This window comes from Ptychodera flava, chromosome 4, assembly GCF_041260155.1.
Source record: "Ptychodera flava strain L36383 chromosome 4, AS_Pfla_20210202, whole genome shotgun sequence".
NCBI classification, from domain to species: domain Eukaryota; kingdom Metazoa; phylum Hemichordata; class Enteropneusta; family Ptychoderidae; genus Ptychodera; species Ptychodera flava.
The window spans coordinates 33,347,367-33,366,912 of NC_091931.1; the positions used below are offsets into that span (position 1 = coordinate 33,347,367).

Genomic DNA, 19,546 nt, shown 5'->3' on the forward strand with positions numbered 1-19,546 from the left:
ACTTTCATTGCACTGTTTACACAGATTGCATAATTGCTATAAATAGCACATGAGGAATCTTACAGTCCAGCTTTACCATAAAAACCCTATCACTTGACCACTCTTTAATTGATCACTCTATTTTTTCCTCAAAAAGTAATTTTATTTTATCCTTACCAAGTCAACCATAAAGGGAAATTGGAACTTTCTCTATCTCTATTATTTGACCAACCTATCATGACAAACTATTATGAGCAATTTCTTTTAGATAACATAAGAGCACAATATATGACGGTTCAGAATATGTCAAAGTTGGGATTCAGGAAAGTTGCCTTTACATGTTTTAATCCTCCAAGATGGTAAGCATTTCACTATGAACTGTCAAAAAGTTGAACATTGTGATAATTCTACACTAAAATTATTTTGGCTTTGTTGATATCCTCATTAATTCAATTATTTAAAATCATATTAATTATTTTTTTCTGGGTGAATTGATAGGGTTTATACAGTACAAGAGTTACATACAATGTAAGTCAAATTCAGTTAAACATCAATTACCGTCTAACATTGCATCATTCCTATAAATAGCACCTCAGCCTGGAACAGCACAATCATAATCTGCTCATTCACACAGGCAGTACTTGACTTTGAATGAATGACCTACTACATTTTACCTGTGTACCAAATTTGAAAGCATGACAAAAGTACCACAAAATTTGCAAATTTCAGCTTGAGTTCACAGAGTCATCTTCAGGTCACTCCTAGGAACCTGCACACCCAATTAGAAAGTAATGGCATACACAGTTTCAAAGAAGATTTTTTTAACCAAAAATGGCAAAAATTGCCCAAAAATACAAATATGCAAATTGTGCCATAATTTTGATGAATTCTATTTTGAGTTTTCACAAGGTACCTGCACGCCAATTTTAAAGCGATCCAACCATTGGTTCAAGAGGAAAAGATTTTTTACTAAAATGCCAAAAAAAGAGAAAAAAATCATTTAAAATAGAAAGCATCAAATATTGACATCAAATCTATATGTTTAAATGAGTTGGGCCCAAGGTACCTAAAACCCAAATATGACACTGATCAGATGAGTAGTTCCTGAGTTATTGATTTTTGACCAATTTCGCTTTTTTTTCTACCTCATTTGCATATCTATGGGACTAAAAAGTTCATTTTAACAACGGCACATCTACATCATATATGGCATCACTACACCAAAAATCAGCTCAATACGTTCAGCGGTTTTTGAGTTTTTGCGTTGGACGGACAGACATCCATACATACATACATACATACATACATACATACATACATACATACATACATACAGACAGACATCTCACATACAGACTTTTTTCTACCATATAACCTCCCACTGCCATATATGTATGGCAAATGGGAGGTAAAAATAAGAGATCTTTGACTTTTTTGGCTCAGCAATTAAACCCTTTATCTGCCATCTCAAACTGATAATTAGCATTGCTTAATGCACCTATTATTTTCTACATGTAACAATTTTAACCAGTATTTGATAATGCTAGGAAATCTGTATGTTTTTAAGCAATGCCTACCCAGTTCACCTAAGACAGCAGAGATACTAACCTGGTATAGCTAACCTGGAATAAGTATTTACAAAACATAATCATTATATGCTTGAAACAATCACTTAAAAGCAAGTAAGGTGGTGGTGTTCACTGACATGACATTTTATGGGATTGCTGAAATGTACCTTTGATTTATGCATAAGCTTAATACTTGTAACACTGAGTTTGTAGGTCATTTAGAGTCAGTTTTTTTACACAACTATAGACTACATGGATTCTAATTTGACAGAGCCTTAATTTGTCTGCTGTGAGTGTGTCAAATAAAAATTACTCGACTCAGTTTGTCTCATTGTGCAATTATTGTTCATCTGAAAATGCAGTAGGTATTTTGTGTACTAGGCCATTCCACAATTCAAACCTCTCTCACTCTTGCTACTATGGAGGTTGTTGATGGAGTCCACACTATACAAACTTTGACAATAGTCTTTTTTAATCCCTACAGACACCGTCCGGGGGCGACTTGTAGGTTAATTGGTCATGTCTGTGTGTCCGCCCATCCGTTCATACAGATATCTCAGAGATGCCTGGAGCGATTTCATTCAAACTTGGTACAAATATTACTCCTTATGTCATACATATGCATGTTGATTTTTTGTGATCCAATCTAATACGGCCGTGTGATGGACATTTTATTAAAAAAACAGGGACTATGTCATCCCGATTGACAATGACTTTCTGAAAAAGAGCTGTATTTCTAAAGCGACTGCACTAAATTCGATGAAACTTTGTAAAGATTTTTGTCACACAGAGCTCTGATAGCACACTGTCAGTATTGCATAAATTATTTGCTAAATTGCATATTTTATGAATTGTTGTAAGGGTGATGTCTAGAAATACTGCTGCAAATTTGATGAAACTTAGTTCAGATTTTTAGCACAGAGTCTCATATTAGTGTACAAAGACATGTAGCAGTGTCATGGGAATTAATTGCTAATTTGCTTATTTAATGAACTTTTCTAATTAGTAGGATACTATCTCCAGAACCACTGCATCAAATTTTATGAAACATGGCACAGATTTTGATTTCCAGTACTGTAATACTGAATGAAGACATTAAGCAGATCATGTCAATTAATTGCTTATTTACATATTTGATGAACTTTCATAATTAGTGTGATATGTCTGGAAATGCTGCATCAAATTTGATGAAACGTGGCACAGATGTTGATCTTTTGGTGGTGTAATTGTGTGCATAGATATGTAGTAGTATCATGTTAAAGTGCCAATTTGCATATTAAATGAATTCTCATAATTAGGCTGATATGTCAAGAAATGGTACATCAAATTTCATGAAACTTGGTAAAGGTGTTGAGCTCACATTGCTTTAACATTTGAATGGAGACATATATCAGTGTCATTCAAATTAATTGTTCATTTACATATTTAATGAAATTTCCTAATTAGGAGACTGTGTCCAGAATTACTGCATCAAATTTGATGAAACTTGGTACAGATGTTGATCTTTCAGTAATGTAATAGTGTGCAAAGACATTAAGTAGTATCATGTCAATTGATTGTTAATTTGCATATTTGATGAACTTTAATGTTAGTGTAATATTTTAGAAATGTTGTATCAAATTTGATGAAATGTGGTACAGATGTTGATCTTCCAGTAGTGTTATGGCATGCAAAGATTAGTGATAGCATCATGTCAGTTAACTGCTGATTTGCATATTTAATGAATTTTTGTACTTTGGCTGATATGGCAAGAAACGATTCATCAAATTTCATGAAACTTGGTACAGATGTTGAGCTCACATTGCTTTAACATTGAATAAAGACACTTAGCAGTGTCATGTTAATTAATTTTAATTTACATATATTATTTAATAAACTTATCTAATTAAGTGATTTGACCTGAATCATGTCATCAAATTTGATTAAACTTTGTTCAGATGTTGATCTAACAGTGCTGTAATACAATTCATTGATACTTAGTGTTATCATTTGTGAAATGTGGTACACATGATAATCTGTCAGTGTTATAATAGAATGCAAAAATGTTTGGCAACATCCTGTGGATTAATTACTAATTGACTTATTTGATGACCTTTTGTAATTAGGGTGGCAGCCCACATTGGTTTTACATGACCACCATGCAACTCATCTTTAATCACAGACCCAATTAATGAACAGGACTCTATCCTTTCCAAGGACTTGTAATTAAAGTACCCATAAAAAGTGGGGACTGTGTCATCGATGATGACTTAATTTTTTTTATGGATACCATAATCATTATGTGTATGGTATTTATTCAGTATTATAGGCCACAGGCCTTTTTTACAAAACGTGAAAAATACATACAAATGAATACATATGTGGGCTAATACATAGTTGCACCATTTGTGAGGTCTCCCTCAATCTAAAACTAAAAAATAAATACTTCGACAGATTTACTAGGGTATTAGGATTTGGGGAATTCATTAATATTTTAAAGTTTAATAGTGTAGGGTTTTATAGTAACATTCAGGTATAAATTGTTTGCGTAAATTACAGTACAAGGGGCATATTAGACAAAAATGTAATTCAGTTTCAACTTGGTTCAATATACATAGCATACATAGTCTATTTGCCCGAGGTAAATTTTGGATTCGTCCACTTTCAAAATGCAAACTGTGATTGGAGACTCAAAATTTACACTGTGAACATCAATAGTGCCATCGCTGAGATATTTTTCAACAATTAAATCACTTTTAAGGGGGTGCTGCACTTAACACAGCGAATTTAGCTCAAAAATCCCTTTTTTTGCAAGTATTCATTCCAATTTAATTAATTTGTTAACCCAGGATTAAAATATTGGTTTGGTTCACCTTTTAGCTTGTCAAGCAGTCCTAATCTGCGTGATAAAGAAGTGTTATTTTATGCAAATGTATGCAAATCACTCGATTTCCGGGCTTCTTTTTCCTCCCAATTTCAAAATTTCCAAATTTAACTCCATTCTGGCTGGGTCAAATTTTCTGAAATGTTCACATTATGTTCTTTAAATGCTATATAAAAAAACAGCTATTTTGTCTGGCAATAAAGTTCTTACATTTTGAATAAGAGGTATTTAAATTTTCCTAATCATGATTTTAATCATTTTTTTGAGTGTTAGTCTTTCAACCCTTGCCATTTTAGAATGAGGATAGATAATGCAAAATAAAATAGTCGTTTTTTTTTCTACATATACTCTTCTTTCAAGTGAAATATTACATTTTAGGAAATAGTATCAAGTTTGTGACTTAAATTAATTTTTTATAATGAATACCAAAATTGAGGTTTTTTACCCCAAGTATGCACCCACTTCATCCTTCGAGTAAACTACTATTACTGTACTAAACTTTAGAATCTCTGCTTTTTGAAAATATATAGCATAAGGGGGTTCCTTCTCATCTTTGATGAGAAAAATTGCTGTGAAAAAAACTGTGGCAACATGCAGCTCCACTTTAAACAAGCGATAATTGTCTAGTTTTGCATGTTTCCAGGTTCGTTCTCCATTGTTGAATGCCTATAACAAGAGTTAATTCTGTTTGAATTCAGACAAAAAGAAGGTCTCATTACCTACTGACTGCTTGTTCCAAATTATACCAAAACTGTATAAAAATAAGAGATCTTTGACTTTTTTGGCCCAGCAATTAAACCCTTTCTCTGCCATCTCAAACTGATAATTATAGCATTGCTTAACGTAGCAATTATTTTCTACATGTAACAATTTTAACCAGTATTTGATAATGCGAGGAAATCTGTATGTTTTTAAGCATGCTACCCAGTTCACCTAAGACAGCAGAGTTACATGTGGTATAGCCAACCTTGTATAGCTAACCTTGAATAAGTATTTACAAAACATAATCATTAAATGCTTGAAACAATCACTTAAAAGCAAGTAAGGTAGTGGTGTTCACTGACATGACATCTTATGGGATTGCTGAAATGTACCTTTTCAAAACTCAAAACTTTTCCAATATCTCCTGTATCATCCATGGTATCTTTGGTGTCAGCCATGTCTATTCTCAGCAACAACTGCCTCACATGCCCAACTGATCCCGAAGCTAAAGCTTGTTCAAAAGAGAGCCAATTCTTTCTGTTTACATCCAAAGCCAGTAACTCAATCTGGAGTAAAGAGTAACCAGAAAAATTTGATATGTAAAGATTAGCCAAGCCAAGCAGATACAAGCCTATACTTCCACCAATTAACTCTGGTCAAAGTCGGCCATTCATGAATTTTGTTTGATACGAGATACTTATATTGTTTGACATATTGAAAGATATTTAACAAATGGGTGACCATACATATATTCAATCCCGGTTTTAGACACGATACATGAAACCATTGCGAAAATGAATTAATGGTTATGACCATTTATTCATTTTCACCATGGTTTCATTTAATTTGTCCCTTTAAAAGTTATCAATAATCAAATACTGTGGTGTTACTTTCATCAGTAGTTAAGCTGATATAGTAGTATTTATTCACATTTTTTTATGATTTCAAAACATCGGTTTTTCAGCTTGGAACAAATTTACTCCTTAAAAACTATCTAACACTCCTATTCTGTAGATAAGCTATACTCTCAAAATGAATTATTCAATTTGAGATATTGCACTTTTCTTTATTAGCTCCACTGTCAGCAGCGTGGAACTTCTCAAATAGGCTGATTTTCCATTGTCATCCATCTGTCCGTCGTCTGTCAACAACTACCTTTTCTTCTGAAACCACAAGTCCAATTGCTTTGAAATTTGATATGTAGTTTACTTTATGTGACTTCACTTAAGTTTGTTCAAATTGTTGTGGAATTTGCATATTGGTATTTTGAGGGCATTTTTGGTGTTTTTTGGTTAAAAACTCTTCTCTGAAACTGCATGTCTGATTGCTTTGAAATTAATATGCAGTTTACTTAGGATGACTTCAGTTAGATTTGTTCAAATTGTGGTGAAATTTGCATATCTGTATTTTTAAGGTAATTTTTGTCATTTTGGTCAAAAAATTTTTAAAAATCTTTTTCATCAAAACTACTGGTCAGATAGCTTTGATATTTGGTACATAGGTCCCTAAGGATGATCTGTTTCAGATTTTATTGTGCAGAAATATGCAAATTTGTATATTTAAAGCAATTTTTGCCATTTTTGTCAAAAAATGTGTTTCTCAAAAAGTATTAGTCTGATAGCTTTGAAATTTGGAATACAGGTTCCTAGAGATGAACTTAATATGATAATATATTGAAATTATGATGAAATCTGCAATTTTGTTTTTTGGGGACAATTTTTGCCATTTTGGTCAAAAATTTGTTTTTTCAAAACTGCTCGTTGATACTTAGCTTTGGTAAACAGGTTCCTAGAGATAACTTATTATGATATATATTGAAATATGATGAAATCTGCAATTTGTAATTTTGGGCAATTTTTGCCATTTTTGGTCAAAAAATTGTTTCTCAAAATATTCGTCTGATTGCTTTGATAATTTGGTATACAGGTTCCTACAGATAACCTAGTATTGAAATTATGATGAAATCAGTAATTTTTGTATTTTTGCAGCAATTTTTGCCATTTTTGGTCAAAAAAGTATCTCTTCAAAACTGCTCGTCTAATAGCTTTGATACTTGGTATCGGCTCCAGGAGTTATTTTAATATGATATATTGAAATTATGATGAAATCTGCAATTTTGGTTTTTTGGGGCACTTTTGCCAGTTTTTGGTTAAAAAATTTGATTCTCAAAATGCTGCTCGTCTGATAGCTATGGTTGACATGTTCTTAGGGATGATGTTAATGTGATGTGTTCAAATGTTGATGAAATCTTCAATTGTGTATTTTTGCAGTTACTTTTGCCATTTTTTGTGGTCACTGAATGAGCTATCACAGATTTCCTCCTTTGTCATCAACACGTGTCAAAAGTAGTTATTCTCTTCATAACACAGCAGAGCTATATCTACCGCTAGGTCGCTTGTTATTCTGTGCATACGTGTCCTGTAAATGGCAACACTGTAAATTTCCTTGATTATTATTGTTCCATCATTCGTCCACAATTGACTTGCAAGTGTAAACATTGACTTTAGTACTGGAATTTGATCAGGTAAAAAAATATGCCTTTTTTGCATCGCTAACTCAAGGAAGTCTTCTGTGACCACAGGAATGTGGCTATAATTTCAAAAGTAGATTGAAATTTTCAAAGTGTAAGCAGTTCATTGCCTGAAGTAGTTAAGAGATCAAGTCAGTCAGTTTGTGGGAAAGAGAGGTTAAGTAGCAATCAGCGTACATTCTGAAAAAGACCTGGTCTGAACCAGGCAAGCCGGTTGTTTTTCCCTAGCTTTTAGCTCTGAGCTACGCCTTAAAGACTGTACACATGACTCAATAAAATTTTACGTACCGCAGGAACAAGTATAGTACTGACTCAAAATATCCTGAATCCAAAATAGACTCAAAGACTTCAAAAATATATTCATAAGTTGAAGGTCATCTGATTTTATAATTCTAATAACAGTACATAGTTCCAGTCAAAAATGATTGTCAGTGTGAAATAATTACACCTGAGAGAGACTTACATCTTGTTTTCCAATGTGATCGGCAAGATTTATCAAAACATCAGGTTTCCCCTCACCGACATCAAACGTCACAATTACGCAATTACCAAAAACATCATTGAAATGCCTGATGAGCTCCCTGTCACCTTTGTCTTCAGATCTGAGGTGATATAAAACAGTGAGTCACTAAGATTACTTTCACATTGTTCTTAAATACAAGACTTATACTGTCAGCCAACCATATGTAGATGCTGGGATGCATGAAAGTTGAATATCATATTCATTGTTGATATTAAATTGTTCTGTTCCATCAATTAAGCACCTAGTGTAATTTATAAGCCTGCTACAGAACCTGGTCCTGAGATCCTCTCTCTTATTTCTCTGCAGGACCACTCCACAGGTGGCTAAAAAGACTCATTTGCTCTACTCTACATATTTGCCATATATTTTTTAGCAGTCATGCCGTTCAGTTTTCTTTCAGTAACTTTGTTTGTTTATTGGGTCTGATCACTTGTTTGTTAGTCCTCATTGACGACTTATAGGTTTGGTGATATATCCGTATCATGTGCATGTGTCCATCCATCTGTTCACACAAACATGATTCAAGTAATGACTTGGCAACATTATACCTTAATGGTTTGCTCACAAGTCTTCTCCTTGTATTGGTCATGTTACAGTCTGTCTGTAGATACATATTTCACCTTGTGCTAAGAAATAAAACAAATGACTGCCATGAGATATCACATACTTTAAAGCTATCATGATAATGCAGATTTTGAATAATTGGGCATCTAGAATGATTCCTTGATCCATGTCCCGGCAAACTTCCCATAAATTGATGTCGGACTGCTTTACCAATAATCGGTGGTGGCATTTGTATGCTGGCCTCGATAAGTTTATCCCAAAGTAGGTAGGTGGGGCATCCCACAGTGCACTTGATGGCTTGTTTCCAGCTTTTATCGAAGATCCTGAAGATGAAATGGATTGGATATCAGATAAATAAAATTCCATCAAAACATACATACAAGAAAATAAGTAATTTAGAGCCGAAGTCTCTGTCAATGATGCTCAAATGGCTCTTCATAACAAATGCTACATATAATCTCTTTCAATACAAGAATCAATGGCCCTGCACTTCCAATGGTCGAATCGTGGTTTGGCAGTTGAAAGCTAAGAGACATTTTATAGATGAATGTTCTGACCAAAACCAAGAATTATACAGGTATATTCGCATAACTGCACTTGCATAACATGTTATTAGTCCAGTCAATTTAGGGTTTAACATATTGCCAAAGAAATTTTCTCTTCACCATGCCTTTTGGAAATGTCCTACCTACTGACATGATAAAATTTTAGAAAATGTAGGTGGTGCATACAGCTTAAATTTGCATATATTCAAATAAGCTATTCTGCAGCATGAAAAATGACCGTTTACTCTGAGTCAAGATGGGCATGTAACTGAAGGTTTACGGTGACCATTTGTCTTTGCTAAACAATTTAAAATTTCCTACAAGTTACATAATTAAAATCTAGAAATATACAGGTTATGTAAATTGACCTAATTTGCATATATTCAGTCAATTTTTTCCATTATTTTTAGCAAAAGGAATGTCGTACACTCCAATAAACAAATTTTTTGCGCTATGGATTTGGAACAAAATATTGATATACTGGTAACTTTCAGAGAAACAATCCTTTGGCCTAAAACAGAGTGTTAATTCCAAAATTAACAAAATTTCTTCATCATTTGAAGATGTCAGCATTACGTTCTTCCTGAGAATTAACTTCACATGATGTTGAAAAGCTATGTAACCTGTAGTTTTTTATCAAAATATTCTTATAACCAAAATTGAACTATTGACCAAACAATTCTCCAGGAACCCAAAAACCAAAGCTGAAAACTTTGGACCAGTCCTTTTGAGACCAAAAAGAGTGAAAAAATCAACCAAAAAATTTTTGCATATGCAAATTTCATCATCATTTGGAAAAATTAGCATTAGGTTATGATGAGCAGCTTTCTCCACTAATTCGAAAACTTTGTGATCTGTTCTTTTGAAGAACAAGTCATTGACAATGACATAGTCCCCACTTGTAATAGGAGTATTAGTCTTGATGGGGCAGGGAAATGTGGTCATTAAGAAGTATCACTGGAGTGTATATGTTGAGATCTATGGGCACATAGGTCTATGTCGTTGTTCCCAATTTGAAACACATGAGGCATGTCTAAGTTATGGTTCTAAATCGGGAAAAAAGATCAGACCTCTTGCTGTATTGGCCAGCCAAGAAATACTATGCGCATAATAAATGAGGTATCAAATATGTGTATAATCAAGGTCAAAGGTCATCGAGGTCACGTGACATTTGGAAAAAAAATGTATTGCCAATTAATCCCTATATGCAAAAAATTAGACTTCTAACTCTATTCGCTTGCTCAGAATTAGATATGTGCATAATTAATGAGGTAAAGCGTGTGTTGTCATAAGGTCTCCCATCCTACTAAATATAAAGGACATAGCACTTGTGGTTATATATACTTATTTATTGACATAAATATATATTTAGGTAAAAGGTCATCGAGGTCACATGACATTTGGTCAAAAAATTTCTATCCTATAGTTATCCCTATATACCAAAAATCAGACATCCAGCTCTATTGGTTTGCTCAGAATTAGATATGCACATAATTAATGAGGTAAAGTATGTGGCGTCATAAGGTCTCCATCATACCAAATATGAAGGGTGTAGCACTTGTGGTTACTGAGTTGTTGACAAATATGTATATTTGAGGTCAAAGGTCATTGAGGTCACATGACATTTTGTCAAAAAAATTGTATTGCTAAGTTATCCCTATATACCAAAAATCAGACCTCTAGCTCTATTGGCTCGCTCAAAATTAGATATGTGCATAATTAATGAGGTACAATATGTGGCGTCATAAGGTGTCCCATCATACCATATATGAAGGGTATAGCACTTGTGGTTACTGAGTTATGGACAAATATGTATATTTGAGGTCAAAGGTCACCGAGGTCATGTGACATTTTGTCAAAATGTCTGAGATATCTGCGTGAACCGATGGACTCACAGATGGATGAACGGACGGACATGACCCAATCTATAACCCCCTGGACTTCATCCGTGGGGACTAAAAACTGTGTCACTGCATCCTTTTTGCAATATGAATATGATGAGAAACTTTTTTTATTTTTCTTGGCCTTATACATTGGAGTCTATGGAGAACTGACTTATACATGGGAGTCTATGGAGAACTGACTTATACATGGGAGTCTATGGAGAACTGCCTTATACATGGGAGTCTATGGAGGTGTAAACTAAAAAGTCCTCTAATACGGCCAAATTTGATGGCATTGTGAAACAATCGACGTACATATGTATGGACATAAGGAGTAATCCATGTACCAAGTTTTGAATGAAAAAAAAAATAATCGCAATCATACCAATCCATAATCCAATAACACTAGGTCAAAATTTGTAAGACAATAGTTGTAAACATAGACACAAAACAGCACAGAACAGACAGTAAATAGACGGTACACAAAAAAAGTCAAATTCATGAAAGAAAGATATATGGACCTCTGGCCAAAAGACCAAGAAGTGATGTCAGGTGTTTCGAAAACAGTAAGCGCATCCTGCCCCACATGTGGCACCTGCCATATATCAATCTGTGAGTCAGATAGGTAATGGTCACTAACTAAGGCCCCATGTCACCGATGCCATCAGTGATCATTTGTCGAAGAGAGATATTGTATTTATCTACCAGCTTGCGATACCTGCCAAAAAAGTGTTTGAATGTAGAGACAAGTCTTGCTCTGGTGTAACCTTGATTTAACAGTTTGTAAGAGAGATGGCCATGTCTCTCTACAAATCACCATATGAACTGCATGCTCTTGCATATCGAATAAGCTGGGAAATGTATACCCCATAAGCAGGTGAGAGTGGAATATTACTGATGTGTGGAAAATTCATTATACTAAAGTTGAAATCATCTCTCTTGTCATAGCCTAGTAGAAAGGTGATCATTAGAGTCAAATTCAAGTAAAATGTCCAGATATGAAGCAGAAGAGGCCGTTTCTGTAGTTTCTTTAATCTCCAATTCTGGAGGATAAATCATAGCAAGATATTTACTGAATTCAGAGTTATTCAATGAAATAGCATCATCTATGTATCTAAATGTAAGGTTGAAAGTACGAGCTACAGAGACCTTTTTCTGCTTGATAAGGTTCTGGATAAAGTCTGCCTCGTATGAGAACAGAAATAAGTCGGCATATAAGGGAGCACAGTTAGTGACCATGGGAATTCCTATACACTGTTGGAAAATGTGTCCTCCAAAGTCAACAAATATGTTGTCAATGAGGAAATCAGGATACTGATAATGTCTTTCTCCAGGCATCTCTGAGATATCTGCATGAACGGACGGACGGACGGACGCACAGACGGACGCACTGACGCAGGCATGCACACATGCACGGACATGACCAAACCTATAAGTCCCCCCGGACCGACTAAAAATTATTTTAATTGAAATCTGGAATATGGACTCCCAAAATTGCCGTTTGCAAATTCATGATTGTTTGAACAAATATTAATGATGTCATCTATAGAAACCTACAAACCGAATTTGAAAACTATAGGACGAGTGACATGCAGCAATGATTGAACCTGGGAAATCATTTCAGCACATCATGAGCTAATGTCTTCTTTTAAAATGATAATCATTTATGATGTGATGATTACAGTTACCTATCTATCTTATCTAAGGAGCGGTCAGTTTCTTCAGCAAGGGGCTTGATAATATTTATAGGACATAAAGTGGCTGACACTGTCGCGGAAAAATAAAAAAACCTGGCTGGACCCCTCCCCTTCAAACTTTTGAAAGCAGGGTGATCCCCCGAGACAAAGGTAAAACAACTGGTGAAATTTAATAATAATAATATATAATATATATATATATATATATATATATATATATATATAATATATATATATAATATATATATATATATATATATATACTGAGAATCTAGGAACTTGTAGTTGTCACTCTACAGGCTGTTTCATGCGCTAAGCAATCATCAGGAGTGAAGGTTTGGCGGCAATAGAACTGTTTATATTGTGTTGCAGGTGGGCATGCATATTCAAATAAGCGGTTGTGGCCAATGGCAAGTCAGTTATTACAGAGGAGGAATTTGCTGCGGTGTCTGCATTTTGAGAGGAATTCAGCACGTTTGTTGAGGGTTGATTTGCTATCTGAATAAATTATATGGAGTTTTTCTGTTATGCAAAGGTTGCAGCGTTTGTTTTATTTGAATAGGGGGGAGCTCTGTCGATGATTGACCATTTGATGTCGTAGTTTATGTTGTTGCCTTTGAGCTTCCATATGAATTTTGAGAGCTCTGTGCTATTTCTGTGCTTGGGCGTTTTGAAAGTGTACTTGTGATAAGTGTATCTTTGTTTGAAGGTTGAGTCCGTGAGTCCAATGTAGTGTTTCTGATCGTTGCTTGTGGTGACAGTGGCTTTGTATATTACTGAAGAGGTGAGGCAGTTTCCTGAAAGTGGACAATCGTCTTTTTTGCGGCAGTTGCACCACTTCTCTTGCTCCCTGTCTTTATGTAGTATTTGGTTGTTGTGGGCGAGTCCCTAAACCCGGACCGAGACGAGTCGAGACGAGACCATAATGACCCCTCAGGCCAGGCGTTGTAAATACATTATACTAGGCCTATATACAACACTACAGAAAGCTTGCAGTTTATTGAGAGTGTCAAAGATTGATGCACAAAGCAAGATATAGCACAATCAACGATTGGAACAACTGAAAAAAGATTTGTTTAGGTTTTTTAACTCGAGTTCAAGGCGAGCTCGAAACATGCGAACTGCGTCGGCATTTTGGCCTAAGCGATAAGCGCCAGATTCAGTTTCTACTATGATATCTACTGTGAATTCAAAATAGGTAACCTTGTATTAAAACATACATACAGGAGATTTAAGTATCATTTTTTAGAAATTAGATTCACCATTTATAAACACATTATAGGAAAGTAAACTGAGAGCTCAGATGTTTAATTTTATTACAGTGGCTCTGCACCATTTTTCTACCCTAACGATAGTACACTCATGTATGTTATGCCGGGATGTTATGTGTGTGGAATTTGAGGCAACCTCAGATTAAGATTCAGATTCGGAGGGCTAAGTAACCACTGACTAGAATGTACGAAAATAAACATGCATAAGTCGATGGTAGGGGTGGGATATCACTTCTTTGACTAACTAAGACAGACGTGGAACAACGTCCTTTTTCCCCTGGCATTGATACAGATGCTGCCTATGTGCAAAAAAACCGTAACTTTCTATGAGTAAGATAGGAGGTCTTTTGGTCTCGTCTCGACTCGTCTCGGTCCGGGTTTTGGGACTCGCCGTTGTTGTGGGCTTTGATTATACTTCCCATGTTTCTGGAGCAACTGTAGCTTACTTTTACGTTGTTTTTATTGCAGAGCTTGTGTAGGCGGTGCCCTTCTGGAAAGTGGGTCTTAATCAAGTTCAGGAATGTTCTGCCGATGTTGGTTTTCACTGCCTTGTTGAACGGGGGATTGTACCAAATGATTCGTCTGCTGCGTTTTCTTTTGTTTTCGTTGCTTGGTGACGGGGGCTCGTACTTCATTTTGTATGTGTATCCACTTTATTTCAGCGCCTTTTCGAAGTCGGGGGCTGCTTTCTTGAATGTTGTTTCACAATCTGAGATGTTTGATATTCTGCTGTTGACTGAGGTAGGTATTTGTTCCAAGATTGGCGGGGGGTGGTTGGATTGTCTATCGACGTAGAGAAGCTGCAGAAATGCATTGAGCACTATACTTTGCCTGCATTGACAAGCAAACCATTTTCGTATATATATATATAATATAATTATATATATATATATATAATATATATAATATATATATATATATATATATATATATATATATATATTAAGGTGAAGTACTACGAATTAAATCAAAATTAAGTTGTGGTGTCATTTTCTTGAAACTTTGCACAATATTCTTGGAAGTTGTGCAAGTGCAAAATGAAATAAAAAATGAGGGTCACCACGCTTGTTTCCATGGAAAAGGACATTAAAATGGCGTCGTTAGAAATAAATAAAAATGATATAATTCACTTTAACTAAAGAAAGCAATTATAAAAACGCTTAGGAAATGAGTTAATTTTCATAAATACACAAGACTTAAGATCCATATCTATCGAATGTATAGTTTTCATGATGTTTGTGAAGAAATTTTAACATAGTATCGATTACAAAATGACGATATCGAAATTATATCACTACATAATTTTCTAACTTTCTTCCTGTCGCTTTGAATGGTGTCATTTTGACCAAACTTTGCGAATAAACTCCTGACATAATACCATTTAGTTTACACTTTTAATAAAAGGGTGTCACCATGCTACTTTTTACAATACCTCCAGGTGAATGGGTAATTTGCGCCATATAAATGGGAGAGAAATGTAATTTTTTCGCTCATATTGATAAAAACCAGCTTCCTAGGGTCAAAATATGACAGGCCAGGGTTTCATTAAGAGCCGGCAGCCGGCGAAATTGACCGGTTACTCTCACGATTTCGCCGGCTACTTTCTTGGAAATTTGAACTCTTTCATAGCTAAAATATTTTTTACCTTTTGAAATGATACGGACAAGTTTCACTAGCTGTGTAATCAAACTTTTCAACGGCTTTTATGTGAAACAAAATTTAGAAGACGAGCGACTACTACGATCGCCTTGTACTACGATGTAGCACGGTCTTGAGTATAATGCCTTAATAAAAATCGGAATTGCATTGACGATACTATTGGCTACCTGAATTGCTGATTCCTATTTGGTGACCTTTATATACGCTAATGAAAACGTGCATACTACACCTGTCGGCCGTCGTTAGCTCAACTCAAAATGGTCGATGAACAAATGAAGCGGAAGTGGTCGCAAGGTCAAGCTTCGCTGTACGATCCTCGGTTGTTGAAGTGGACCAAGAAACAAGAGAAGGATAATTACGTGGATTTAAACTGTTTTCGAAGGCAATGATCTGATTTTTTTTCTCACGAAAAACTTTCCGATTACAGTTGGAATTTTAGTAAGCCGATGTGCGTTGCACTGCGATAGGCGTACTTGGGAATATAACCACCTGGATGTATGATATGTACTGCTCTTCGGTCTATCGACGCCAACACTTAAGAACGTCGCCCAGAGTGGTTTAAAATACGATCAGACCTCTAAATTCACTTCAAAAGCGATCGTCAGGTTAAATCCAAATGTGCGCTTCTGAACGTACAAATTTCCATATCTATATCAAGGTTCTTTAATACTTTGCATACCCATATAGTCAAATAACCTTGAGGATCTTTGATTCTATTTGCGAAATATGGTAATGATTGTCATTTTTTATCATTATTCGCTATATAAATTATCCTTTTTACCTCTCCAGTGGTATCAAAGTTCTTCATCTACAGATTTCCATACCAAACATCAGAGTTCTTAATTTTAAGCATAGCATTATGAGTGTTTCATCCAGAATGGCATCAATAAGGGGGATTTTTCCCCTTTACCAGAAAATTTCGGGGCCATTTCACCAGTTCATGTGTTCTACTTGTACCTTTAAGGTGTGACTGGCACCATTTCATGGAAGGGGGAGTGGTCCCTTGACAAATTAATTGGGGTGCCAACATTTCAACAGAGGGTGAATCCCCTATCCCCCCTGTCTAGATGTAACACAGTATAATATCATCTACATATCAAATTTATATCATTAATAATAGTGAATTATTATAGTTTACCTCCTAAAAGCATAGAGGCTCTAAAGACTTGTCCACATTTTATCATTTTTAATTATGAATTATCATATTTAGGCCTAATCTCCGAGACAAATGGCTTTTATAATATGAACACAAATTGCCCTGGAACACTGCTGACAATTCTCCTGAAAATACTAGAAATTCAAGTGACTGTAAGCTGTAAAAAGTAAATTTTAGCTCATTTTTCAGGGTTTCCGGCCTTCGGCCGGGAGGGGGAACACCCCCTCCTGGACCCTCCCCCGACGACGACCGCTTTGTGGTCATGGCAGCTGCAAGCCGCCTACTTTTCCATTCTAGCCCCCTACTTCAAAACTTAATGAAACCCCTGCCAAGGTTATAGGTCACATGTATTTCTAAGACACTGGGTCAAAAAATTAGGTAAAAGCGCAATTTCAACAATGACAGGTGATGTTAATACATGCGCTACAAAATAACCTTGCGGCAGGCTGGAGTTAAATCTGCGCAGAAACGTTCTAACGCGTGTGCGCGTTCCGAATTCGTCGCCCTTTACCTTAATGACAGAAATGCCCAGACTTAAAGTTTGTGTGTAAACATAGCATATACAATTATATATAAAATAGACATATAGGTCCAATAATCATTACTCAAGGTAAATAAATTGCCAGTAGAATGTATGAAAGGACCTTTCCTTTTACCATTAAAACCACAAAGCACAGCTAATACATGTAATTACAAATTTGCCTTTTGTTAACAATCATTTCAATACTGGTGACAGGAAGAAAAAAAGTTGAATCAATGAGAATGAGAAATATTTGTCATTTTTCTCTTTCTGAATATGTCACTGTATCATATGAAACATGATTGGAACTTTGGATAATTGGATGGTGAAGTAATGCCAATTTAATCTAAAATGTAATCTCATCTGCTTTTCTTTTTACATTACACACTTGTTTTTATGAGTAACTTGCAATTTTGAGAAATTTAAAAAATATGAAAAAATATGAAAATCCAATTATCTCAAATTAGTTCTAATCGTGTTATGAGTGCATTTTGCTTTCTCATACTGAGTTCTCATAGAGCAAACAGTAAAGCATAGGTTTTGTCACGCTTTGAATATGAACTGCAGATGCAAATGTAGCGGACAAATATATATATTTGCATATTATAGAAGAAAAATGACGTCATTTGCGATCAGCGCTACTACATGTATGGCTGGCATTCAACGCCAACGTAGCTGTGATATCGCAGCGGTATAGCGTATCGAACTCGATCGGGTCATTGAGGTCATCGCCACAGGGACTGTGGCGATGACCTCAATGACCCGATCGCGTTATCACAGCTACGCCAAAGGGAGGACTGACAATATTTGACCTACTTTGTCACATCATGAGAGGCCACGCAAGGAAAGGAGAAAGACTTTGGTAATTTTATGCCTTACACATTCAAAATTGTCAGTTGTGAGATTTATTTGTGCATATAGTGTGAAGTCAAATGGATGATGGAATATATAACTGACCTGAGCATAATACAAGGATAAACAGCGAGAACATTGAGGACACCGCAATACAAAGAAACACCGTTGAAAGTTCCACCTTCATGACTCTCCTCCTACATGTCCTACTCATGGCCTAAACGTACACAGTTACATCACGAAAAATCCCATAAATCACACTCAGACAGTCTTTGGATCAACGTTGATGAAATAATACTTGCGAGTGGGCATGAAAATGCACAACCGCTTGAGTTGGGGCTATTCCTGCACGCGCATCCGACGTCGCTAGGGTAGTTCATTGCAATGCGTCAATTTAAAGAGAAATAAATAAATAAATAAATAGTCAAGACCTTAGGGATGGACCATTAGACCTTGGGATGGGGTGGTCACAATGAAATTGTGAAATTTTTTTTTACTACTGTAAATTTCTAAAAAAAAAATTTTCAAATTGAGATTAGCTGTGCAAAATTTTTTTTTAGAGTAATTTTCAGATTTATAATTTTTTTTTGTTCGTCGCTGTCTGAAGATAAAGAGGGCAAAGTGGTGTGCGAAGCACCACAAGCGGCCGCAAAAGCGGTTGCAGCTTTTGAAAAATAGAGATTAAAATGGTGTTATTTGGTGGCACTTGGGAGTATTTTTGCGGGGGGAGGTCAGGAGGGGGTGTCCCCCCCCCCTCCTGCTGTTGGAGTTTTTGAAAATAGAGATTAAAGTGGTGTTATTTGGTGGCACTTGGGGAGTATTTTTTTCAAATTACACATCTTCCTCTGGAACATGGTCTTCTTGCTCCTCAGTAGCTTCCTATAGTTTTGAAAATTGACTATGTTGCTTCCCTTTCTGCTGCGTGGTTAAATGCCGACATTCACAAACATCATGCATATCTCATGATTTACAATTGATTTGACAAGCTGAGAAGCTGTTTGCAAAATATAGTGAAATTTGCATATTTGTGTTTTTAGAGCAATTGTTGCCCTTTTTTGATCAAAACATCTATTTCTCTGTAGCAGCATGTCCAAATTGATTGGATGTGTATAGATGTGGTGAATATATTTGTCTTTTTAGGGCAATTTATGCCATTCATGGTCAAAAAATCTGTATTCTCGGAAAGGGCTTGTCCAATTTCTTTGAAATTTGCTACATAAGTCCCTTAAGATTT

The 19,546-nt window shown here is 35.4% G+C and overlaps 1 protein-coding gene across 3 annotated transcripts in view; it reads right to left on the reverse strand.

Moving 5' to 3' along the window:
• LOC139130373 (probable methyltransferase-like protein 24) overlaps positions 1-18,747 on the reverse strand; it is a 37,858-nt gene extending 19,111 nt beyond the window's left edge. The window contains exons 1-4 of one of the 3 annotated variants that reach the window (XM_070696171.1): positions 18,418-18,747; positions 8,833-9,052; positions 8,106-8,244; positions 5,505-5,678 (exon numbers count right to left, since the gene is read on the reverse strand). The gene's annotated coding sequence lies outside the window, so the exon portion shown is untranslated. Of the gene's footprint in view, positions 1-5,504; positions 5,679-8,105; positions 8,245-8,713; positions 8,792-8,832; positions 9,053-18,417 lie in introns of all 3 variants that reach the window. The other 2 variants (XM_070696173.1, XM_070696174.1) reach the window with 2 other exon arrangements.
• Between the last annotated feature and the right edge of the window lie 799 nt (positions 18,748-19,546).